Here is a 27,513-nt window from a genome sequence, read left to right on the forward strand (position 1 = left end):
TAATACGTAAAGTTTGAAGCTTATGTTTGACAAACTGTTGAATAAAAAATAAAAGTAAACCAACAAAAATATTTATTCCACAATAGACAGTGTCTTAAAATATACTCAATTGTATATCGAAAAAGTTTGTTCTTTTTAGTAGTAGGAAAAAGTATTTGTCGATAGTGAACAAGGGACATGCTATTTGTTTCGGTGGAAAAGTCACGAGTCGAATTGGCGATCGTGCGAGTCGCATGTAATATTTATAAGTCGTGCTACTTTTGAGACTAGACTGCAGAAAGTTCATTTTGGTTCGAGAATACGGTATTTGAAATCAATATAAGAAAATGCTTGATCTTATTGCTGACTCTAGTACCACTATACTACCACTACAACTGCGCTACTGCTACTCAGCTGCTGCTATGTTCAATAACGAAAAAAAATATCAATACTAATACCATTAAATTATGACGTATAGAAGAAATATTTGTATAAAAAACAGGAATCTGAATCGATATTCAATCTGTTTCTTAATAGCTTTCTTCATTGGAGAATGACAAAAACGTACATGTTTTTTTTTATTTTTACGATCTTTGTATTTGGTTGTATCAATAATTTCGTTGGAAGTAATTCGTTACATATTCTACTATCACAATACGTACAATCGGGTTTATTTAACTTTCTTTACTATAAAAAATATTCAGCTAATAAATTATAGCTCAAAAACTGCTTTAACTTTCTGTATCACTGAACCAGAAATAGCATTAACTGATACAAAGTTAGTTTTTCGTTTTACGAGGATCTGCATCTCGAGTAGTGAAAACAGTTCCCTGATTAAAAACTTCGACTGGAACCGATTGATTCCGATCGAAAGTCAATCAAGGGTTTGAAGCAAATCTGGGCTTACTTCAAAACGAAAGTAAAATCGAAACCTGGGAGGTATTGAAACCGGTGCACGAACTGGGGCCAAATATTCAACTATGCCTCGATTGCGGACATCCGGCTGAATACCTGACCAGAATGGAATGTTTTTCTGATTCAGCTAGATATTTGTAACCTCAGTTCGATGTTTGATCAAGAAAAATTGCTCGTTTAGGCACTCAGCCAGATTACAGATTTCACACGGACAGAGCAGTTTTCAAGGATGGTGTAATCGGGGCATCAGTTATATCCCATTCGAGTGCTGATTTGTAATGAAATATGTCTGGATGGATTTCCAGTCATTGTTCATTTTTGAAAAATTAATTACTATTGAATCAAATCACTGAGTAAAAATTTACTTTCGGTAATGAGAACCAGGTACAAAATAGTTTACATTAATTTCCGTGAACTTTATAGATCTGAGTAAATACTAAATTTACGTCAGTCTCCAAAATAGAACAAGTTGAATTACGTAGATATAAACTATTCTTTTCGGGATATCGATTAAATCATCAGGTGTAAGCAAATTTTGTCAACCCAGATGTTTAAATCTCATTTCTAATGAACAGTATCCGATTTTATTTTCATCAAATGCAATGACGTGACATTTATACTTTATATAAAAAGGACACTACATTCAGTTTCTATTCATAGGTTTTTGATTTCATGAAAAATTGGTTCCTTGTCACTATTGCCACTCGTTTGTCGACTCATTTCAATTGATCATTTTGTCTTGTGATTTTCTTTTTCGTGTAATTGCAGCTAATCTGTCACTTCACCCCAACATGGTAATTAAGAACTCCCTAAATGTATATTTAGCTCTTCTTCTCACCATTAAGGTAGTTTTGGATTAAGACCGTGTATTGATTGTCTGTTTGAACAAATTAGCGCTTTAGGGGGGGAGATGTTACGTTGACGAATATTTAGATCGATACTTCAGGCAGATACATAAGGTGTTAAGACAACGGCTAATTGATACAAAATGTTGATTTTTTTATTAATTTCGCGTACACGCTAAATTATAAACGTCCGCTTGTTAACTGCAAGCAGACTTGTTAGTCAGGTAAAAATAAGATATTAAGTTGTAATTGAATACAACTTTATCAGCCAGTTTAATTCTACAATTTACGACTTTCTATTATCGCTACTCAAGACAAATGGTCATTGGGTATTTTTATAGGGTCACGCTGTTGGCTAGTAAGAAAAAATAATGTGAGCTTATATACCAATAAAACATTATATAAAACATAAATTTTTCACTTTTCCTGGTACCAATTATCAAAAAATTTAATAATTATTATTAGCATTGAAATTAATTAAACGAGCCGTAAATTAAAAGAGGATGTTAATAATTGGTGCCTTTTAAAAAATTTTTCCTTATAGTGGAAGAGGGGGCAAAGTGGGCCCCTCAAAATTTTCTATACGCCAAGAAATTGGGACTTTATTAAAGATAATAAAATTACGTTTTAAAGTTATATCACAGCAGACTATTAAAACGACTTTTATGTTATTAAAATACAATTGTTTTATAATAGTTATTTGCAAATATCACACGTGTAAGAATAAAAAATATCAAATCCGAAATTTTTTGGATCACAGAGAAAAATTTTGACTCGAAACTTACTAATTTTTATTATGCTGTCGACCAAACTTGAAACAGGAAGGGAAGCATCCAAAAAATTATTATGCTCATACGAAATATTATTATGCTGTATTATAATACTTACAACGCACAAGACACTTATCGATAAGATTTAATAATAATTACTTCCATACATGATAATAATCGTGATGCGGCATAATAATTTTTCATAAGAGCACAATAATTTTTTGGATGTTTCACTTTCTGTTTCAAGTTTGGTCGACAGTATAATAAAAATTGGTAGTTTTTGAGCCAACATTTTTCTCCGTGAGGGCCCACTTTGCCCCTAATTTTCGATTTTTCAATTTTAATGGACGCAGCATAATAAAGTGAAAATAAGTATCAAGGGTCTAAAAAAAAGTAAACGCGTAAAAAAAATTAATAATATTATAACAATTTTCTTTAAGGGGCTCCCCTCTCCCCTATTTTATATTGTACATAACGAAATTTAATTTTTCAAATTGAATTTTACTGAATTTACAAATATTTTGTAATAGTAAAGTAATAAAGTTAATCTGCTTAAGAGACTTGCTTAGCCAAGTTAAACTCGATCTTTCCATGTAATATTCACTTTGCTAATACTAAAATACATAGATATATACACACACTACACATATATAGATACACAAAATCTAGTTTTCCGTATAACCGGAAATACCGTGTTCACAGAGTCGAGATATACGTCCTCAGCTTAATAAGCGCAACGTCAGTGCACACAGTTCACGACTGAAATTACAATTAATTTGAATGTTATCGTCTACTCATATATGTATGAATAACACGAATGTATATATAAATTAATATTTTAAAGTTTTTACTATTTTAGTTTGTAAAAGTTAATAAGGAAACTTCCCGAGAGTAAAGAACAGGTCAAAATAGTGTAATTTAAGGGTACATAAGGGATTACATTGGTTTTCCAGGTGTTGTTAAATTTTAAGTCTATGCCACAATCCACAGGCTGTGTGTAAAGTGCTATACCACGTGTCTACGTGCAAAATTTCGAATTCAACAGCTAGAGACTCATTCCTGCCACCACTGGGTATTCACCTACATTGTCTGTAGAAACTTTATTTTTTATGTTTTATTTAGTTTCTAAGCTCTATTCGAAATTGCATTTTAAATATTAATCTTCACATAAGCATAAATACACATAATCTTGGTATTTTCTTATATTTATTTTGAATTTTAATAAAAAATTAAACAACACTGCTCCATAAAAAAATAGTTCTACTGAAATCAATAATTTTTTCTTCGAATTTGAATCTTTGTTTTCAGTAATTTTGTTTTCTTAATACACTGTTAGAAGTATTTATTTGAGCCAAATAAATATTTGTTAATAGTTAATAAATGATTTATTAAATGAGATTTATTTGGGCCAAATAAGCCATTTCTTAATAGTTAATAAATGGCTTATTTGAATAGAAAGAAATGACACGTGATGTTAATTAAGTGAGGCTATGACAAATAATTTATAGGACTGTTTAATTTTATTTTTTTAAAGAAAATAATACACACAATTAATGTTAATTAAAGATAAAAATTATTATACAAAAGATATAAAAAAAATGAAATATTATAATAAATTTTTACTAACAATCACACTCATTCCATTCAAAGTTATAACCTGAACTTCATGTGTCATTTCTTTCTAATTCAAATAAGCCATTTATTAACTATTAAGATATGGCTTATTTGGCTCAAATAAATCTCATTTAATGAATCATTTATTAACTATTAATAAATCTTATTTGGCTCAAATAAATACTTCTAACAGTGTACAAAAAAATGTTCATTTGTTCCATAAATGAAAATTTGGGGAAAATAGCTTATTCTTGGATCAAGAATTATAATATTTGGAACGAATCTATTTCATTCTTTAACGAAGAGCGCGATATTCTTGTCCCAGGAATATCATTCTCTTTGTTTGAGACACTGGTGACCTGACTCAAGACGGCACTTCATCATACTAAGCTATACAGTGGAGTCTCTCTAACTTAGACTGAGACGAATCCAAAATTCCAGGATTTAAAATTGTAGAAGTACCCCTTCTTTTTACTACAAGGTGTGGCTTAAAAAAAGTGTGAGTCAGTCGAAACGACCCACGAGTTTTAAAATTTTGAAGGTTAGGTTTTTCAAAATTAATATGTCAATTTTATTGTTGTTAAACTTCTTAAATAGAATATCAATTTTTCCAGTGAACCTCATTTTTCATTAAGTAATAAGTTTTTTTATTTTTTAATGTTTATTTACGTGCACGAATTTAGGGTTAGAATACTCAGTTTATGCGCAACGCCTATACGCGGAACCGCGCATTACCTTTGCGCATGTACAGTTGAGTGACAAAGTGGGAAAACAATTTCCCTACTGTCGGAGGAGAAATGAAGGGAAGTCAAAGTTACAGAACGAAAAAGTTAAAGAGACTCTACTGTACTTTTTTTTATTAATTAAAGAAATAATGTGAGGTTTACTCGATATTTTTATGTTTCAATTTTATTTTCAAAAAACACTGACTTCGGATGGGCTTGAACTCGCGACCTGTGAGTTAGAAGTCTTGTCTGCCATCCACCAGGCTGGCATAGTTCTGAGATATTGGAACATAAAATTTGAACCATAATTACTATGAAAACCGTACAGAGGTCTCGACTTTCCATGATTTTGACAGTCAGGTGGGGGAATTTTGAAACCCAGAGACTGAATTTCTTGAACTGAGTTCATGCCGCTCTTGCTTCAAGTCGGTAATACAGTTTGAACAAGAGTTTGAGATTCTCTAAGCAAAAATATCTTTTTTTTAATTTAACAAAACTATACTTGAGTCAAGGATTTAAATTAATTGATCGAAGAAATTTTTATTCACAAAATTTTTGGCTCAAGGGAATTCTTCTTGTTTCAAGTTATTTTTTTTTTTCGGTGTATAAAAATATTAGCAATCATAAAAAGTTAAGAGATAAATAACAAAAGAATTAAAATTTTTTTTTATGTGTAATCAATAAATAATAAATTTAATATCACAAACTAATAAAAAGTTTTGAAACTAAAAAAAATAAAAGGAAAATGGAAAATAAGAAGTTTGTTGAGGAAATAAAAAAGAGACAAAGTAAAGTAAAAAGAATAACGAAACAAAGTTGTTGAAAGATTGAAGAGGGTTTGTAAGTGGGGAGGAGGAAAGTGACAGAATGAGTAGAGTTGAGGGTGTGTGTATAAGGAAGGAGGTGGTATAGGTCATGAAAAGCCTAGGGGTGTTTTGGCAACAAGCCATATCAAGTATCTGGCCATGTGTTAGCGGCCAAATTTGCCATTCTCTCGACATTCACGTATGTTTTGGCTAGTCCAGACATTGTGTCTTCCATTTCAATGTTCGAGTGCCAGTTCATAACCAGCTTCAAATTCTTCAGAACAATGACGAGAATCATTCTACATATTTCTATGGAATAATAATAATAATAATAACAATAATGATGGTCATAATAATAATAACAAAAATAATAATAATAAATCTTTCATAACATTATAATATTTATATTGAGGAAATGAGAAAAAAATTGACTTTAAATTGGTTTTGTCTTCATTCGATATAGGGGAGACCGGAAATCAACGTCCTGCCCAAACGAGTATTCATTTTTTTATAGCTTTTGAATACCGAACATAAACTGGGTTGTTAGATTTTTAGTAAATTTTTTGAAGAAAAATTTTGATAAGAAAATTTTGGGATACTCAAAATTGTACCGAGATAATAACAAGAATCACTACTGAAGATACCAAACAATTTTGAAAAAAAAATGTATACCTAATTTTTGGAGTGGTCTGTTTTAGCTATATTTATATATATTTGAATTTGAAAAATTATGTATAACTAGATATAATGATATATAATTATACATGACTATATATATTTTTTTTCCGGGTTGTAACTTGAACAATATATTGATGTTGTTTTTACAACCCATGCTAAAAAAATATTTCGTAACACGTTTCCAGATGGCACCTTAAAATATTATGTCTGTACACACAGTAATAAAGATATCTAATCGTCCGAATGTAATGACGTCACATGTACATAAAATATGTTCTGTATTCCACAAGAAGGTACAGCAAGAACATAAAATAAATAAAATCCAAGTTACCAACTTACCATCCGATTAAACTTCTCATCTAACTGTCAAAGTCAGTTTCTTACCTCTTTCTATTTTAATAAAACGTCGGTATAAGTTTTCTGTAGGCATAAAACAGACGAATTTCGAAGTACTGTATACAAAAACAATCATATGTATCTAGTCAAAAGAAAAGTATTCTTACATGTTTTGAAATTCAAAAAATTTTGATCAAATTATGAAAATTTTAGAACCACATTGAATAGATAAAAATTTTTTATTGAAGTATCATTAAAAAATTTCGGATTTTAGCCAACTAATACATGAACATACAGACACACACAAGCTCTGAAAATAGAATCGGTTCCTAGGGTCTCAAAACAATGACATCCGATGAAAACTTGATTTACGAAAATCGGGTTGAAAACAATAACTTCCGCTAATCATGCAGAATCAGGGCTGCTAACCTTTTTGATAACCAAAAATCCAATTTTAGACTAATCGCTTTAAATGAGGTGTCATTCAGCGTTTGTCGGCAGATTTAAGATGTATTTGGTTCATTTGTTGTTACATAAAACTTACTAAGCCAAAAGTTTGCACCAAGGCTACAAATTTTGCTTATTTTTCAGGTTAACATTACCATTTTTTAGTTCCGTGCTACACTGCACTATTTGATATGTTTTTCTTTTCATTCTATGTATTGACTATTAAGTCAACCACCAAAACTTGAGGTATATGCCTATTTGCCATAATTTCTGTAGTTTCGTCCTAAGTACGTTAACAGACTCGTCAGTAAAGCTATGTTAACGCACTCTTGCCTTAGACAACATCTCTTACCAGTACGTGCCGGCGTAAAACAGTGTTGTGGGCTTCAGCCAGACACTATACTAGCGATTGGAGGCGGATACCGTCCAAATTACTTGCAACAAAATGTTAAGAGCTGTTGTACACCGTTAAAGTATTGAAATAACAAAAACATGCCGATTTTCACTATTACAAGAGTTCAAAAATATTTTGTCACTCTTAGTTAGACCTTTCCATCACCACCCTGTCCTGTCATGACAAAACGACGTATCTCAAAAATTATAGTTTCGAGAAAATAGCGTTTAAAGTTTTAACAGAATTTGAGTACAATTTTACAGAAAAATTAATTTCTGTTATGATAAAACGACGTACCTCGAGATACGTTTTTTTTATCGTAAGAAACTAATCCTTGTTTTGATAAATAGATGAAATTGTTATGACAAAACGCTGTAACTCGAAGAATTAAATTTCCAATGCAAAAAAGATACGTTTTTTTTCATTTCTTTTATATGCACATTTGATCAATATTATTGGCATAATTAATTAAATTAGTAAAATTTTGATGATACCCTATTATTAAGTGACATTAAATAAACCTTTTTAGCTTTGCTACGAAAAAACAGCGTATCTCGAGATACGTCGTTTTGTCATAACAGGGCAGCACCGTCCTTCTTACGGTGTTATATAAAATTACTTATATTTATTAGAAAAATATATTTTGGAAAATTTGCATGATTTTATGTTATTTTTATCCATTTTGTACACTTTAGTTACAAGCTCCGGATAGATATCTAGTGTTAGAGACAAAAACACATACAGAAAATTTAATTCGCCGTGTAGCTGAACACGTGGAAAAAGTTTAATTATAGATCCTTAAGGTGTAAGCACTTGGAACTTAGAAAATTGTTTATAGCCTCACTTCTATATAATTACCTAACTTCTAATTTTTTGAAAATCGTCATAACCATAACGGAAAGTTGAAAAAAAATTTCGACAATAGAAATTTTTTTCAAGCATTAAAATTAGAGCTTATTGTAAATCAATTATAAAGTACAAGTTGGTGAATAATTTATAAAGCGTACTGTGGTTTAAAAGAAAAACAAAGCGGCTGCTAACAAGGTCATCTGAGTTGTTAAGAATAATTTGATTGAGAAAAATTTAATTATTAAAAACTCAATTCTGTTGAGTTAAAGATCAAGGTATATTTTGCTAGAAGGTCTAATTCAATAAGCCCACGACGCTGTGGTAACGACGAATATGGGGCAGAAGGAAGCCGATTGTGTCACTGAATTTCATAATGTAATAGAATTCGATTGAAATCAATAATTAATTAGGTCAACTAGTTGCTTCATTAAACCCATTCATTATTAATATTCATTTATTACGAATATAAATAATGCTGCTCTGTAATTGCCGTGTCTATTGAACATTGAAAACACTTGATTGTACTGCTGTAGACAGTAGCGATTCTTCTAGGCTGACATATTTCACACTGTAGCAAGCCGAGAGTGAATTTTTGAGTGAATACGGGTTTTTTTGTTATCCGAATTAACTCCGTCACTTCGAGTTCCGGAGTTTAAAAAAAGATCACCCCGCATACGGAGTAAATATAAAGTTTTTTTCAGTGGACCGATTTTGGAGAGATGTGGATTTTTTTTTCAATCTGTATTCCCTTTGATTCGGAATTATGATGCTAAAATAATCTCCCCTTCGAAGCTAATTTCAATTTTTGAATAATTTGAAAATTCGAATTATTCGTCAATTTTCGAAGTATTCAAAAGTTCAAATTATTTGAAAGTTATCAAATTAATCGTAACTTTAGGGATTGTTCAATTCGAATCCGAAAATTCGACTCAGCTTTCTAATATTCAGTTTTTATTTAACATCGAGTAGTTTTTCAAAAACAGTGTAATTTTGAAAAACAGTGTAAAGTTATATAGTGCAAAGTCAGTTTTGAATAAATATCTAATCACATATTTAATCTGAATCTTATTACAATAATTATTTCAAACGCCAACTATCTATTTTTTAGTAATATAAAAAATAGGAAAAATTGTTTAACGCAATTTACAACTAAATTATTCCAATTTTCGGATAATTCGAAAATCCTTTTTTTGAAAAAGTCAGAAAAAGGACTACATCGAGAATTTTTCAGTAAGAAATCGTGATCTGATCATAAAATGGCGGACTTGACACCTTCAATACTTCCTAAAGATTTCTTCTTGTTTGAATCAGGACTAATTCAAAAATTATCAAGACTTTATACTACTTTCTGAAAATTTAATTTCAAGCACTTCAAAATTTCTGTTTTCCTCCTTTCTATTATTCGAGATGATCAGATAAGTGACAATTCCAAAGTTAACTTCACGGTTAACGCTTGCCATTCGTAACCAGTTAACACTTAAATCCACAGACACTCGGGGATCTATTGGTAACTTTACAAGGTTAACTTGGACAATTGGAAGATATTCGGAACTATAACAGTTCTCCTCATTGTCAACAATTCTAATGTATAATAGGAGAGCAAATGACTGTGATTTGAATAAATACTTCGAATCTTATCAAATTATACGCCTTAAGCACTTCTGACATTCTGAATAATTTTGAACCGTTTTGGTTAATCAGAAAAAAATTTATCAATTTCACTCTGTCTGAAATACGAATACCAATAATTCAAAATATTTATTAGCAAAAGGAATTAAAAAATATGAATATTAATTGACTTATTTTCCAAGATTTTAATTTTGATGTTTTATTAAATGTCTCATCGTTCGTGTGTAGGTTACGGATGGTTAAATTCAACTATACAAAGTGAATTTACTAAACTGGAAAACGCGTAGAACCGTGACTACTCTCAAGTTCCCCAACTATTATATACATATATATTTATATATATACGGATGTATGCGCCTGTTTGTGTTCTTCAATATTTAGTGGTTGGAACCTTAACTATCACAGTAGTAGTCTAGGGCGTCAATGGCAAGCGGAGCGAATCCCATTTATCCAAAGCCGTCATGTTCCAATGAGAAAGCGCCGTCTTAGCTGTATACTTCGCAAAGTAATCAACTTCTTGAGTATACGGAATTTAGTTTAAAGTTATGTGTTGTATGTGTGGGATTCCATGCAACTGATCTTCAACAAATCTATATCCACATTTCACACTCACGCTTACCCTTTTATACACCTTATAAACTTCTCTTGTGATCTCCTTTACTTACTTACCCTCCTTTACCTCTGCTAGTTCTCTGTAATTGTCAATTCACACTGCTTATTATGTTCAAATGTGACACACAGACTTGATTAAATAACCTATCAAAAGTATGTGGATCGGAATAGTTCAATGGAAATATATGAATTAAAGAGAGTTAACTTTTTAACTTCCCACTATGAAAATAGACGAGTTTCGAAAAACTCGGAAAATTATTGTTTTTATTATTTGATTTGATTTTTAAAAAAAAGTTTGGAAAATCTAAAAGTGCACACCTCGAACTCTCAAGTTACAATAAAATATATAAATTATTAATTTTCATTTTTAATTACAAAATTTTTTAATAAACATCTAGAAAGAAATTCGTCGTTTTTTTTTTAATTTAGTTAAATCTATGACAGTTGGCAATCAAAAAAAAAATCTGAGGGTAAAGTAGAACCTTATGATACCAGCAAAGTTCGATGATAAAAAAAAAAATTCCCGATAAAATAAAAAAATGGCTGCAATGTGTGTTTGTTTAGATGGAACAATGCCGGTTTTAACAGAAATGATTTATTATAAACAAAACGAGAAGGACTACAATAGTCATTTTCGAAAAGGACCTTCTTTGCATAATTCTGCAGACAGTGAAAAAAAAATAAAGTCATTTTGTCAAGCCGTTCACGAGATATCCGTGCCACAGACTTTTTTTGGACTACAGACTAACTGACGTCCACGATACATATTTTTTTTTATTGAACTTTCTTTTATTATGATACGTATCGGACAACTTGATGAAAGTATCAGTCTTATTAATTAGTGTTTCCTCTTTAGATTAATGTCCTTTTTATAACGTATAAGTGTGATATGAAAATAATATATACAGTTTAAGGTGAAAAAATCGCATGACCTTGACAAGTCGGTTATTAAGCACAACCTCTCCGCTTCGCGTTCGAGGTGGGCAATATATATCATACTTTTTAATAACGTGAGTATGTATATACACTGTAATCAAAACGGTGTAAATTCACGCTATATCGGTGTTGAATTTAACCTCGAAGTCGGTGTTAAAATAACACCGATAGTGTTGTTAACCTTTTTCTGGTGTTAAATGGTGTAAAAAGGTGTTGTATTTTTGAAGTATCAACAGTCGAATTGTATACTCACACCCTCATACTCCGATCGGAATTAATTTACGCCGCATCTGCACCATTGTAACACCGCTAAATAGTACTTCTCGGTAGTTTATTTTAACACCATTTTTTTTACAGCGTACATATATACACTTTTAAAAGAGCGGTGTTAAAATGATATAACTCAGGTGTAGGCGGTGTAATTTGGCGGTGCTAAAATACCGGTATCGAATCGGTGTAAATTACCCAATTATTTAAAAATTACACAATTTTACACCCACCATTTTAACCACCAATAATTTAATTAATTAATAAAAACATTATTTACCTGTAGTGATCGAGTAAGTAAAAATATTCATGAAGTAAAATATTTTCAACACCGAAAAATATTTTAACACCGGGAAATTTTTCTTACACCAGTAAAAAATATTTACACTGGCGGCGGTGTTATTTTAACACCTACACCTCCTAGACTTACCCCGGTTTTTTTTACAGTGTACATGTCTACGTACAGGTTTATATATATATCTTCATATATGTTGACATTTTTATTTTTGTACGAAATTGCACATATGCGGCAAATATGTAAATATGTATATATTTTTTCTGTGAGGTAAGTGAAATAAGAATTTAATTTTCTTGCTAGATAAATGAAATTTTACAATAATATTTGAATAAATTTGAAAGACGAAAAAATTATAGACACAAAATTAAAAAAAAAATATCAACCCTTTTAAAAAAGTTATGTGACGTTGACATTTATTAAGAGAGTTGAAAACTAAAACTTTATAGACATGACATATTTATGTCTATAGGTCATAAGTTAATTAATAGATTACGACCACCTATTTAAAAATTGTTATTTAACGTTAACGAAAACTATGTCAAGACAGAACCTTTGAACTCATCTCTAATGTATGAAAGCGTCTCCGTCCGGAAAGGTCTCTGCAAAAGTATCTCTCTTGTATTTCTTACTTTAAACTAATATTGAAAAATTCTGAAATAACAAAAAAAAAAAAAAACTAATTGATTGATTGAACTTTTCAACTCTGATAAGTGAAAGAGGATATTGAGTAGACGTCTCGAGAGTTAGCTCAAAGTAAAATTTATCGAAAATTTGTAATTACCTCTCGACGAGATTCTTGAGTATGTCAGTCGAGTTTCCTGATAGAAAATCTCAAAAGCGTACATATTTATTTATTAAATTAAAATATCGATCATTACTTGAATGTTTAAAAAAAAAATAAGGTAAGAAGTATTTCAATTACAAGTGTAACGAGAAATTTTAACGAAAGTTATTGCAAGTTTGTATATTAAGTGAATCATTAGTACTCATCATAAGTTATATTTACATAATTTAAAATTTTTTTTTAAATTCATCAACAAAATTTTTTATTTTTAAATAAACAAATGTCTGTTTGTGTGTTATTAGCTCGGATAACTTGTTATGACTCTCACCAAAGATAAAAAACGTCAGATGAAGTTATAAAGTGCTATGAAGGTCAATCAAATAGACAAGCATAAACTTTGCCGTTTATAAGAGTTTTTTAATTTATATTTTATATAATTAAAAGTTATTGTGGTCCCATCAGAGTTTATATAGTTTAATGGCAACAAGGTGTTATTTTATCACTTTTTATATCAAAGAAGTCTAGCAAATTTTACAAATTGTTTGTCGGTTTTATAAATTTCCCGAGTTCTAATAAACTGAATTTTTTTGCGCTTGAGCTGAAATTTTTTTGTGGCATGCAAGTCAGAATTTAGATCCTCTTGAAGTACTGCTGAGATAACGTACTGAAGAACAAAAGTACTTATTCAGAACCTAGATAATATAAGAACGATATTCTATTCAGTACTTAATCAGCTTTGCTTATTTCCACTCTCAAAAGTTATTAGAATTCATTCAGACTCATTAAAAAATTCTCGTAAGATTTAAAAAATCCTGTCTAGACTCTATTATAAATTTTTATAGGACATAGTAGTAACTACAGACAGATTTTATTTTGTAACTACTGGGAAAACAAGTAGAGAGTGAGAATTTTGAGAAATCTTTTAAAAAACCACAATTGTGACATTAGTATTTTTTACAGAACTCTAACCCACAGGTTAAAAACAAGTAGAAAGTAAAAATTTTAGGAAAAATCTTTAAAATTTTTATTTTTCAAAATCACATCAATCCGTTGCAGTAGAACTTAAAATACTTCCTATCATTTCTAGTCAAGTCATTATTTTTAAAAATGATTCATAGTTATAGTTAGTATTATGTGATAACTATCTACTAGATAACATAACATGAATTATCGACCACAAAGTGATTATAGATATACAGTAGTAGAATACAGACTATATTGTAAAGTATCACTCAGTATATACAATAGCTCCAGTGGCGCAATTGGTTAGCGCACGGTACTTATAAGACAGTGAAACGTGAGCAATGCCGGGGTTGTGAGTTCGAGCCTCACCTGGAGCATTTTTTTATAATGTGCATTTATTAAATAAATACGTGTCATTTATTAGATTATATCAAAACTCGTGTTTAAAAAATTTTTGTAATACCAGCTATTTATTAAAAAAAAAAAAAAAAAAAAAAAAAAAAAAAAAAAATCAAAAAAAAATTCATACGAGATTGTATGGAAATATAAATAAGAATATATGGATTCAAACGTTCATCCATGGGAATTTATACAGGAATATTTTAATTTATCTAAGAGTGTAAGAAGCCATAATCCGAATATTTAAAAAATCTATATCGACGTTCTAATTAGCAAATTGTCTAACTCAATTTCAGAAAATCTACCAATTATGCGAAAAAAAAGTAATATAAAAATTTTTTTTTTTTATCTAAAAATCGATTCTATATTTAGTATATGTATAATACTTTTGTCTAGGTTATTCAAATAATATTCTTTTTGACTATTAGCATCTGAAAATTGCACAAAATCATCTACTACAAAATATGAAGTTAAACAATTCGCTAATGGGAACGTCGAAATGATTCATTGATTGGTTGAAATTAGCATGGTATTCTATCGATTCTTATGAATTTCAATCATAGTTCATAAAGCGAAATATAGAATCTAATAGCGAACGATAGATCAATAGAAATTCATGGGAAAATTTTACATGTCAACAACTTCAGATGAAAACACATGGAATTCATAAGAATCTACATAAATTCCCAAATTGTTTATTACCGTGAATTTTGAGTACATCTAGATTTCTCTACTGATTCATGTAGTAAATTATGAAAACGCAATTTCCCTATAGAAAATCCACGTGGGTACTTGAATTCTCATAGGATAACATACGGAAATTTCACCAAAAATTCGATCCCTGGATTCCCACATAGATGTTTTTGATAGGGACACACACTCATAAAATTCATACAGGATTCATATGGGTTCCTTTGAATTCTCGTACACTTCTGCCGACGGAAAGTTTTCATCAGATTTTTTTTATCGTAAAATTCAAATATTTCGTATGAAAGTGTAATTTGATCCTTAATACTGTACATTGCAACCCATCAACAATAATAGTATATGACGTCAATTATAACCACAATCAAGCTCAGTAACTAAAATCTATTATAGGTGACAAGTAATCCTTGTCATCGAATACCTTTATCGGTATATTTTCTCATAATAGCCCTGCTAAAAATGCCTATATTATGCTCAATAATATTTAAATTGAAGATTTTCGGTAACCATTTTGATCCTTTTTTTCTCATCTATAAGCTTCAGTTAAAGAGAACCAGAAACCAGAATAAGAAGTAGGATATAAAAGTAAAGAGAAAGCGCGACAGATAATGTAAAGTATAGAGACATTAAATTCAGTAAGACACTTGGGAAAAGGAAAGATGATTTATTAAGAAGTCGTCGTCGTTACCGAACAACGACTTTTCCCACGACGTTAGACGTTTTCTTATATTCTTTCTTTAACCTCTCATATTCTCTTACCCTCTTCTATATTATCTTATCCTTCCACTAGTAGTACACTTACACACATTCTTATTTTTCATCTTTTTCGTTCCTTATACTTTTGAGATTTTCTTATAAAAATCGATCCTTAGAAAATTTACGATGTTTTTCTATTGCGCCGACTTGGCAGAACTTTCTTTAAAACGGCTACCGACGCCGGGCATTATCTTCAAATTTATTATTTTATACGTAATACTACTCTGCTACATTATTATTTTATTTTTTATTGTCATTATACATTTAATTTTTTTTTTTTTTTAAATACTAACAGTAGATTACGTAACGAAAATATGAATAGACGGGGATAATAATCGAATTTCCGTTTTACTATCATCTTAATAACCAAGTCACGTTCCATTTGTTCTGCAGTATCTCTCGATTTATATAACTGCTCTGCTAGAAAAATATATCTTTTTTTTTTACTTTACACACTAGGCATGTAAGACATATATATATGTTAGCTTTTAAATCAATGGGTGAGAAAAATATATAAGATGAAAAATTTATTGAATTTACGGGCAAGGAGGTGAACGTTTCTGAGGTGTTAGTAGAAAATGAATCAAGGCTCCCGTCCTGTATATTTGTTTTAGATGTGAGCTCTACAGAAAATGATTTATTTTTACAAATAATATTTATGTAATTTTTGTGAAATGATGTAGTATGCTTATTGCAAGATTACTTTAAGTAACATACATTTTTTATTTTACTATTCAATGGATAAAGTAGATTTAAGTGAAATCGATACTCTGTTTATCTAGAGCGACTATAAATCTTTGACTATAAATTTTTTATTTTTTTTATTTTACTGTTCATTCTACTGCGAAATCTAATTACTTTTAATATTTATAACTAAATCTTGTGGCATAATTATGGATAAATAAATTTACTTTGACGGAGATTTAATGGAAAATTTTAACTAATATTTATTTTATAAAAACGGAGTGAAAAACTTTTTTTTAAAAACTTAAAAATTATTTAGAAAAATTTATGATTGGATTTTTGTTAATATCTCTATAAATACACGGAGAGAAGTGAATGGTATATTCTTCAATGTGACAGAGTAATTATTACCATGTAGCATGGTAGCGCAAGTTTTTTAGCCGTATTATTCATTTGACATAGTAGTTTGTTCGATTTTGAATGGTAACACTAGCCAACCTAGCATGGTAATAATTCCTATGCTAGCATGGGAATCATTTCTATGCTACATTGGAATTATTACAATTTCGATGAAGCTGCTTCCAATTCAAGATAGTAAGATTAATATTAAAATAAGATTTCATAATTAAAAAATTAGGTTATTTAATTAATAATAAATAAATTTTTAACTGATTTAAAAAATTTTTAAATAAAACAATAAATATTAACATTAACATATTTTAACATGGGTTAGTTTTATTAGAAAAATATTATAATAATTTAATTATTTATTGAAAATACATTTAATTAATATTTTATTGTAAGTAAATTTATTAATTATGAATTATTAATGTAGAGAAAGTTAACAATTATCTAAATTAAAAATATTAAATCCAGCGCTTTGGAATATACATTTTTCCGTCTGCAGCAGTGACGATACGTGTGGTAGAATAACATTTTAAATCAGAATACAATAGACAATGATACTTGTCAAATAATACTTGAGTTTCGTATGATTGATAATGTTCATTAAAATAATATTCATTGATATAAGTAGTAATTAAGATTAATATATGTACAGGTTATATTGGACGTATATGCTATATAGCAGCGCTTAATATTTAAACTGCCTTCACGCTACACAGCATGGGACTAAGTACCATTCTAGCATGCTTTGATTACTATGCTACAAAGTAATATTTACCAGTAGCATGATTACTGTGTAGTATGGTAAATATTACCAGAAGAATGGTAATCATTCCCATGCTACATAGTATCGATTCCTATGCTTTAAAAAATATGACTGGTTACCATGTAGAATGGTAATTATTACCATTCTTTTCTCTCCGTGTATTGAGTTATTTGAAAAATTTTATACCTTTTTTATAACGCCTTAAATTTTTCAAAAAAAAGGCATCCTGTACTTTTTTCAAAAATGTGATATTTTTTTAGATACTTTGAGTTTAAAATTTTCTGACGTCTGGGCCAAATGTGACCATAACTTCCAACAAACGGAACTTTTGCTCTACCATTCGTTCATAAAGTAAGAGAATTATTATCAACAGGTTATCCGATATTTTTAGTTTAAAACTATAACCTCAAAATTTATTAAATGAATTAAAACACAAACACTTGAGACGTAGTTTCAAAACTATTTATATTTCTCGTTGACTACAAAATTTGAATTCAAACTGAATATAACATTCGCTTCACGTAACCTTTAATAATAAGATAGACAAATATGTTACTCAAATTCTATGATTATCTCGAAACGTATCCTTAACACCTCAGTGAGGCTTTGTATATTTCTGTTTATATGCACTCTTGGGTTTTCCATGTCCCAACAGAATAACCCAACTCTATAGATGAAAAGGACATGAACAACAGAGAAGTCTAGAAAATTGTACACAGCGAATAGGGTGAGACCATATATATATATATTGCTAACAAACTGTTCGTCACGTACAGAACACGAAAAATACAAAAGACTTGTTCAAAGAGACAGTGCACTTTGTCGATCAAAGTCATTTTATATTTAATTCACATGTGCTTTATATTTAATTTTCATTTTCACATCAGGTTTAAAATAAAAAATATTTTTTTTTATACAAAAAAAAAGTGATATTCGTGATATATATTTTTGATCGTTAAAATTCGTTTGATTGTTTTTCATTATTTACATACATATATTTTCATCTTTTTTCACGTAAATTAGTTGTTGCGTAAAATTAAAGGTGCAATTATAAAATTATGATACACGGGTTGTTAACTCGTTCAAAGAAGTGAAAACAAATATCGTCCTGTTATAACGCGTGTTCAGTAGAGTAGTATAATTATAAATTGAAATATTTGAGTAAAAAATATAATGAGACTTATAATTGATTATGATATTTCGATTACTGTTAACTTAATTAGCAACGATTGTTAAATATCGCAATTAACTAAATTGGAAGTGATCAAAAATATGATGTTCTGATAAATTCTTCCATTTATTAGGAAATCGGGATGAGTAATAATTAAATATATTGATTCATATGTGGAAGTCTCTGCATATTTTGAGGTGTGAAAAATTTGGTTGAGACTTTAGAAGTATAATTTTTTTTTGGATTTCAATATCGATGCGAAATTTTCAAGGGGTTGCTAAATAATTTCGGATTCCAAAAATGATCAAAATTCGGATTTTGTTTTCAAAATTTTTTATTTGTAACATCATGAATAAGCTAGAAATTTTAACTTAAAATGTGAATATTCAAAAGTCGCTCAAAAATTTTGAACGTTTCCGAGTACTGTCTTTTAGATGTTTTCAAGTGACCCTTGAATATTAATATGAAAGGTTCTCAATTTTTCACCATAAATTTGTATCATAATGAATAAAAATAGAACCCGAGACACAGAAAAAAATTAGTTATTTACATATTTTTTTCTTTTCAATTCAATTTTTAGGTTTTTTTGGTTACTCAAATCTTATGCAATTTTGTTTCATAAAATTGTCCAGTATATTTTCGGTTATGCGAAAGTTATATTTTAGCGAAATAATAATAATTGAGTTATCGAAAAATACACAAATTAATTCAGTCCTAATTACATATTATGAATTAATATTCAAAATTGTTGAGCGCCGTTCAAATATCTATACTTTTTCACATGGTATTGATTTTACCCATAGAAAATGTTCCTGCCACGAAAAAAAAAAAACAAATTCGAATTTCTATCATTTTCGGAATGATCGAAATTCTCGAGCGACCCGTTAAAAATTTTTGATCGATCTGATTTTTGGAGAAGGTTTTTAAAATCCGTTAAACCAACAACCCGTATGAAAAAACTTCATATGTGAAAACATATATAATATATGAATATTATAATGTGATATATTGTAGAATGTATAAAATAATAGTTATATTGTTGCCGTATTAATATATGATAATATATTGAAAAAATATATATTGCTACAATATATTAATTATATATTTATCAATATATGACTTTTTTATGTATGTTTTACATATATATTTTAAAACATTTTTTTTTATATTGATATATTATATTGAAAGTAGTATATTAATTAATATATAGTATTTTTTATATTTCTTATATATGTTTTCCAGTATATTGCAAAATATATGGTTTCCAGTATATTGTAAAATATATGGCACTTTTTTTACTTTTCTTAGGTTATTGCGTTAGTTATGCAGTAAATGTAAGGTCAATGAAAAGAAAAAAAAATTACAAATTTGACTTTTTTGTGTAGAATTGCGTAGAAATTGAAAAAGTGTATTAAAAAATAAAATTTTTAATATATTGCGAAAAATGTAAGTTTCAATACATTGGAAAAATATAATTCCAATATACCGCAAACCATACATTTAACCATATAAATTCTTTCATATATTATCAATTATATAGAGACCGTATACCACTAATTATACAAGTCAAAATATATGGAAATATATATCGTTTATTATACTATACTTATAAATTATATACATACTATCCATATATGACAAGAATATATTGAGCATTATATGAGATTATATATATAGAAAAATACAAAACATTATATACAAGTAAATGTATTATAAATATATAATCCAATACATGTAAAAAACATATATTTTTCAATATAGATATTTTTGCCGCTATATATTTATCACATATCCACCATATATTTTTTTATATACTTTTAACAATATATAGCTTTTCCATGCGGGAAATTTTCATATGAGACTCGAATAAGAAATATAGTCGGTGTTTTCGGACCACCCTACTGTACAGTAATCACTGAAAATCCCCATTGGCAACCGTTATGATAAAATTATCAGCATAAATACAAAGATTTAAATAAATTAATGAATTGATTGATTTTTATTTTTGAATACAATAATAACGAATATTTAATTTATTAACTATAATGCAATTTACTATTATAAATGATGAATTTATGTATGAGTAAAGCTTCTTCATGAAAACAGATATTAAGTATGAAAAATTGAATTTAATGCTTGATTTAACAATAAAAAGCTTAACTGTAACTTGACAAGTCTTTTATAATGCATTCGACCGATCAAATGCTATTTTATATACATCAAGCAAAAATAATATAAAAAATCGACATGTAATGCGCGCAATACTAGTTAGTGACAGTTGAATCCCCTTCAGTTGCTTAAGGTCTTTCAAATACCATAAAAACGGGAACGAACAATCTAAATAAAAAATAAAAATAAAATAACATAACAATAAAAAAAAAAAAAAAAAAAAAAAAAATGAGCAATATTCCGAACACAGCGAGCGAGTTTATACTCGTCAACACAAAGCAATACTCGAGTCTTTAAAAAAATAATAATAATAATATTGAAAATAAGAAAAAAAATAAATAAATAAAAATTTATTCAGTGAGATGAGATAAAAAGGGCTAGAAAATTCTACTTCATACTTTATATAGTATATTCAAAAAGCTGTATAAAAGTATCTCCATGAATTACACGTTCATATTTTTTTTATCCTTCGTTATGTATAAGATAATAATAATAATGCTCTGTACGCTATACCATCTCATTAATATTTAACTTTCTTTTCATTTCAATATTAAAGTAAATGTATGTATGACAAGAAAAAGTTAAGGTGATGCTAACTATCAATTTTTTAATAATACAAATATTTTTTAAATATCATCTACAGTACTGGTGATATTTTTAGAGCGGCGAAACGAAACATCTGCAAATATGCTGTCAGAAATATTTCGTTATAAAATTTTTAAAATATTTTTAATAAGAAAAAGAATCCCATCAAAAGATTGGTGGTTAAACGAGTTTTATTAAAAAATTTAACAATATAGTAATGGCAGTTCGTATCAAAGTGAATCATGGCTTATGTACCATGATCATGAAAACATTTTCTATAGGAAAGTATTAATAAATTCTACTTTCACATTGGAACGGTTACTAGTTTCATGTGAGAATAAACACTATATACCATGAAAAATCTTATTCTTATTATAAGTAAAATATTCCCGTATTATAGTAATCATTACCATACTACTATGATAAACGTTACCTAATATTAAGGTACTGATTCCCATGATGTATGGTAAAATTTATCATACTAGTATGGCAATGATTACTATAATAGGATGGTAATCATTACTATAACATTCGAAAATTTAAAATAGTATGATAATTATTATCATACTGTTCTGGTAATCATTACTATACTGTTCTGGTAATCATTACTATTCTGTTCTCATAATCATTACTATACTGTTCTGGCAATCACTACTATACTGTTATGATAATCATTATAATACTGTTCTGGTATTCATTACTATACTATTCTGGTAATCATTACTATTCTGTTCTCATAATCATTACTATACTGTTCTGGCAACCACTACTATACTGTTATGGTAATCATTATAATACTGTTCTGGTAATCATTACTATTCTGGAAATCACTACTATACTGTTCTAGTAATCATTACTATCCTGTTTCCGTAATCACTACAATACTGTTATGGTAATCATTACAATACTGTTCTGGTAATCATTATAATACTGTTCTGATAATCATTACTATACTGTTATAGTAATCATTATCATATTGCCCTAGTAATCATTACCATACTGTTATGGTAATTATTATCATACTGTTCTCTCAAAGTGAATTAGTAAAAATTGATAAAATCACCTACTCTCTGGAATTAGTGGTACCCTTCTTACTGCAATGTAGTGAATATTCACTAATTCCACTAATTCTAAGTTAAAGAAATTCTTACTCATTAAACACGAATAAGTGAAATAAGTAAATATTCACTAATTTTGAGTGCCAACCGAACTACTTTTTGAAATTAGTGGTTTGGTTTGCACTTGGAATTAGTGGATATTCACTTATTTTCACTAATTCATGTTTAGAGAGTACGTGAAAAAAATTCAATTGCAAAACAGTCAATATTAAATAATAATTTTTTTGAATAAGACGTAGTTTCTGTTCTTAATTATTTATCTGGCACCCAATTGCAATATAAATTATTATCCACTAATGAAAATACTGTTCCACATGAAAAATTATTCAAACAATGAATAAATCGTGTCTACTAAATAAAAAAAATAAACAATAGAATGAAGAAAAAAAAACGCGAGTAGAAAAAAGACAAATTTCTATCATTTTTCTCAACTTTTTCTAATCAACGAGTAATCGAGTTATTATGAACATGAATAGCGTCATATCCACAACATATCCAAGTCTATAGCGAAGGCCATTATGTAGCTGTCACTTCTCTATCATCCCTCAAGCGAGCGACGTAGCTTCCAACGTGTTTTGCTGCACAATCTTTTGTAGTTGATGCTCGCGACATGACGGAATCGCTCACTACCATTCTCTTCGGTATTCCCAAACCCTCTGAATTCTCCTTCGACGAATTTCTCTCGCAATCCTTCGCGAATCTCTTGTTCCATGTACGATGCCATTTTACCCTGCCTTCCCACCTTCCGTTTTACCCACACTCAACCTTCCAAACACTGCAAGTTCATACTGAGAAATATAGCAAAACGTTTGCTAGACGATTACGCAGCATACGGACACGAATTTCGGTTTACTGGGCACCTTATCTTTCTCCGTTCGTCGTCGACTTACTCGTTTATTTATTTTATTTTTTTTTTCTACTACTACTTCTATCCTCAACATAATCCTTATACTTTTAAGGCCGCTCTATATTATTTCGAATAATTTATACTGCTTGTCATCGCGTATAAATATTTAACTAACAAGAGCTTACTTATACATTTGAAAAAAATAAAATCTGTGTCAACTCCACCAGAGGTCTTTCTAAATATCTTGTTGGATGAACGGGAATATGCTGGCTACAAATCTTGCGTAAGCTCATATATAGCAGCATAATTTTTACTCCGTGTACTCAGCAGTACCGGTGACAGGATACAAAAAAAACGCAGTTTTGTCGCTCATTTTGGAGTCATGAAATAGCAGAATACACAGGCTGAGAATTTTACAGCAATAGGGTAACTCGACTAATGAATGGATGACCTCCAATAATTACATAAAAAATACTTAGATAAATTTCATTGAGAATATCTTATATATTCTGAAAAAATGTACTGAATTTCTGATGTTAGTTTATGGTTAATTTTGATAAAAAAGCTCTTAGAAGAAGGCGTCCGATTACAAGGGATATATTTTTTTAATTCCTTATGAATTTCTATGTGAATATAATATACTATTGCAAAATTTATGAATATTTTATTACATTATTTCTCTTAGACGGTACTCGTGGTCGAGTGGTCAGCAAGCTGGTCTTCAAACTACGAGTACTGTACAGACATGGGTTCGAATCCCAGTGGTCGCTGAATTAATTTTTCAACGATCTCTAGGGCTCTGCCTGTTGCCGAAAATAAAAAAACAGATAAACTTGTGTAGGAAATTGTTGCAAAAGGCCAAAAGGTTTTACAACCGAAACAACGTAGAATATATAACATTACGCCTTTCCAAGTATTACCAGTGTAAAATATAATATTTTACACAAAAGTGTATAAGTTTAGTACTTTTTCGCAATTTATTGTATTTTTTTTTAATTCAAATTCAAATATAAAAAATTGTTTTTTAATTTTTTTTGCTAGAAGTTATTTGAATCCCATCTTGGGTTATGGTTCAAAAATTTTGTTTTTTAACATAGAATTTTTTTGAAAAATCAAGTGTCCCATTGAACGAAAAACTAATATTTGACTAAAAATGGCCGAAAAAGCATTACAAATTTTTTTGTTCAGTTTTTTAATTTTTTTTCAGAAAGAGCGTTAAAAAGAAAAAAAAATGACCCCCTCTAAAGTAAAATCATCATAATTATAGACGAAGATATACACTTTTTAAGCAATAATCGATAACTCCGGAATAGATGGAGATAAAGAGCTAAAAATTTAGCTGAAGACTTCTTTCTACATGTATCAAAACATATTAAAAAATCGAAGAGGGACACCGTCGCAACATCGTTGAATGGATATGGAATGACCCATATATAGAACGGAGAACCTCTACAGTGAAGTGGTAGAAAAAAACGCACAGTTGAGGTTAATATGTGAGATACATCATTTTCAGCCTAAATTGGAGGTCTGAAAAAGGTTCAATTTTTCAAACTGGTATTATTTTATATAAATTTGAACTATTTGTTTACTTTTATAGCCAGCATAGCCACAAAATGTACGATGACGACGAGGAATAATTTTTTTGAATTAGTTCATAAAACCACCGCTAGATAGCAAATCAATAGAAAATCTTTTTATGAGCAGAACTTTGTAATAAAATTTATATACTTCGGAAAGCGAGGGGTAGTTTTACTAGTATTTCTTACTCACTTAGTTGCTCAATGCATCGACTTGAATAATTTCGAGGATTCAAGCATAGAAATAAATGTCTTCATAAAATAACTGATGGATCTATGATTCACAATTTTATAGATTATTACACACTCTAAAAATCTAAAGCCCCACAAAATGGAACTATATTATATTTAATTCCGTTAATGTATTTATTATATCAAACTTAGTCAGCTTGCGGTGGTCATAAAAGTGTTCAATGCTCTCTTAATATGCATGATTTCATGAAATAGCAAATTATCATTAAGTCACAGTGCATATTCACTATTTTTTGTAAGTAATAATAATTTTACCACTAAAGATTTTTTACAACTGAAAACAGCGTGTTGAATTGAATAGAAAGTGAAATTTATCTCTCATGTGTTGTCTCAACTGCCTTAAGAATTTCCTGTCAACTCCACGAAGTAGTTCACTTTACCACTGGAATCCTTTGCTGCATGTGACTCTGACAAGTTTAAAACGTTTGGTACCACTAAGTCCTTTTCTATTTGTACTAAGTGTATCAAAGAAAATCAAACCTCTCAAGTCACAAGAAAATTTTGGCAAGTGAAAGCAGGTCGACCCCTACTTATGGGCTTTTACCAAAAGCACTTTAGGAATGAAGCAAATGGAATATTGAATATTAACAGTCAATTTCATATATACATTTATTATTTTGTGTGTTACTGTGTTTTGAAATTGGGTAGCCGTAGTATTCATGAGTGGTGGCGTTGTATCCATGAGTGGTGGCGTTGTATCCTCTACCCTAACATACTGTCTAATGGACGTGTTACAGTTAACCCTTAGCAGCCACACGGGATAGCTATTATTGTTACTCCAGGCTCAGAAAAAGTAAAATTAGAGGTCTAAAACTTTTTTTTTTTTTTTATTAATTAAAACGAGCCTGGTCACTTAAATCATACAAGAACGCTCGGTAACACAGTTCCATTGAGCCTAAGACAACCTAGTCCACAGATTACATCGAACCGAATCAAATTCATTTTATTTATACCGATCTTATTCAAATGTCGGCATCGGAACAAATCTCAGGTCCGAAAGACCTCACACTTTATGCGTGGAAAATTCTTTCGGCATCCACTGGGATTCGAACCCACGCCTGGCCAGAGATCAAGTTCGAGAGGCCTGGGTTTACGCCTTAGACCGCTCGGTCATGGTCACCGGTTGGTCTGAAACCTTTGAAATTGATACAAGTAACGACATCTGCCGGTAGTAGACAAATGTGAGATGTGACTCCATTACATAGGAAGCCCAAAAAAGTCATATATATGACCAGTTTTTAGCTATGAAAGCCATTTATAAATTTACCGACAAAAATCATTAGAAATATTGAAAAACTCTTCAACAAACATGAAACAATCGGTTAGAAGTCTTAAAACACTTATACGTATGTAGTATAAAAAAAGGGTATGCTCGTTTTTCTGAAGGTTCCTGTTTAAGTCTAAGTTTCCTTTTAAGATAGTATAAGTTATGATATTTAGGATGTAAGAACTTTAAGTTAGGTTTAGAGAAAGAAAACGTGCGTGTAAGAGAGAAAGCGTGAAAGACCTAAGATACACAGAAAAAACAGATATCTTGAGTCAAGAAAATATTTTTGAAAACAAACGTTTTCGGGAACCAAGTCAGAATTTTCTTGAGCCAAGAGAATTCGTCTTGGTTGGAGAAGATTTCTACTTTATCTGAGAAAATTTAGGTCTCCAAAAAAATTTTCTTGAATCAAGAATATTTACCTTCAGTCGAGAATTTTTTTTTTGTGTGTATGCGTTTTGGGGTTGTCAAGACAGCGCAGAGAGTGAGGGGTGGAGGTACAGACTGCAAGAGTGCAGGATAAAAGGATGAATGAGAATTGACCTGGGTCAGGCAGAAGGTTTTTAACCAGCAATTGGGTAAGACGTGCCTTGACCTTTTCATTTTTGTAAACCATTACAACGTTTTGTGTTTTTCTAATTTAAATAAACTTAAATATACAGTAAACATCACACTTGTCCCTTACTCCTATTTTCCATTACTACATGTATTGTAGAACTAGATTTATCAGCGTGGGGTAATGAATTACCCCATGTGGCCGGTAAGGGTTAATAAATTGTTTTCATGCTTGTTTAGATAATTTGAAATAAAAAAATTAAGTAATTTGGAAGAATTATTCAAAAGTTGAACTTGCATAAATTATTTTCAATTTTGATATTTGTGTCCATATTTAATAATATCTGATAAACCGTCAGTTAATATTTGATAATGGTTTACTCGGAAACAATCAAAGTAAACCGTCTATC

General features: G+C 29.5%; 1 protein-coding gene and 1 non-coding gene across 4 annotated transcripts in view; both read left to right on the top strand.

Annotated features, from left to right (window-relative positions):
• The window catches only part of LOC130678125 (suppressor of lurcher protein 1), a 473,368-nt gene that overhangs the window by 389,958 nt on the left and 55,897 nt on the right, over positions 1 to 27,513 (top strand). The gene's annotated exons all lie outside the window — the stretch shown is intronic.
• On the top strand, positions 14,132 to 14,224 carry Trnai-uau (transfer RNA isoleucine (anticodon UAU)). The gene is given in 2 exon segments: positions 14,132 to 14,169; positions 14,189 to 14,224. It is a non-coding gene; the product is annotated as a tRNA-Ile (tRNA).

Source organism: Microplitis mediator, chromosome 1, assembly GCF_029852145.1.
Source record: "Microplitis mediator isolate UGA2020A chromosome 1, iyMicMedi2.1, whole genome shotgun sequence".
NCBI classification, from domain to species: Eukaryota; Metazoa; Arthropoda; class Insecta; order Hymenoptera; family Braconidae; genus Microplitis; species Microplitis mediator.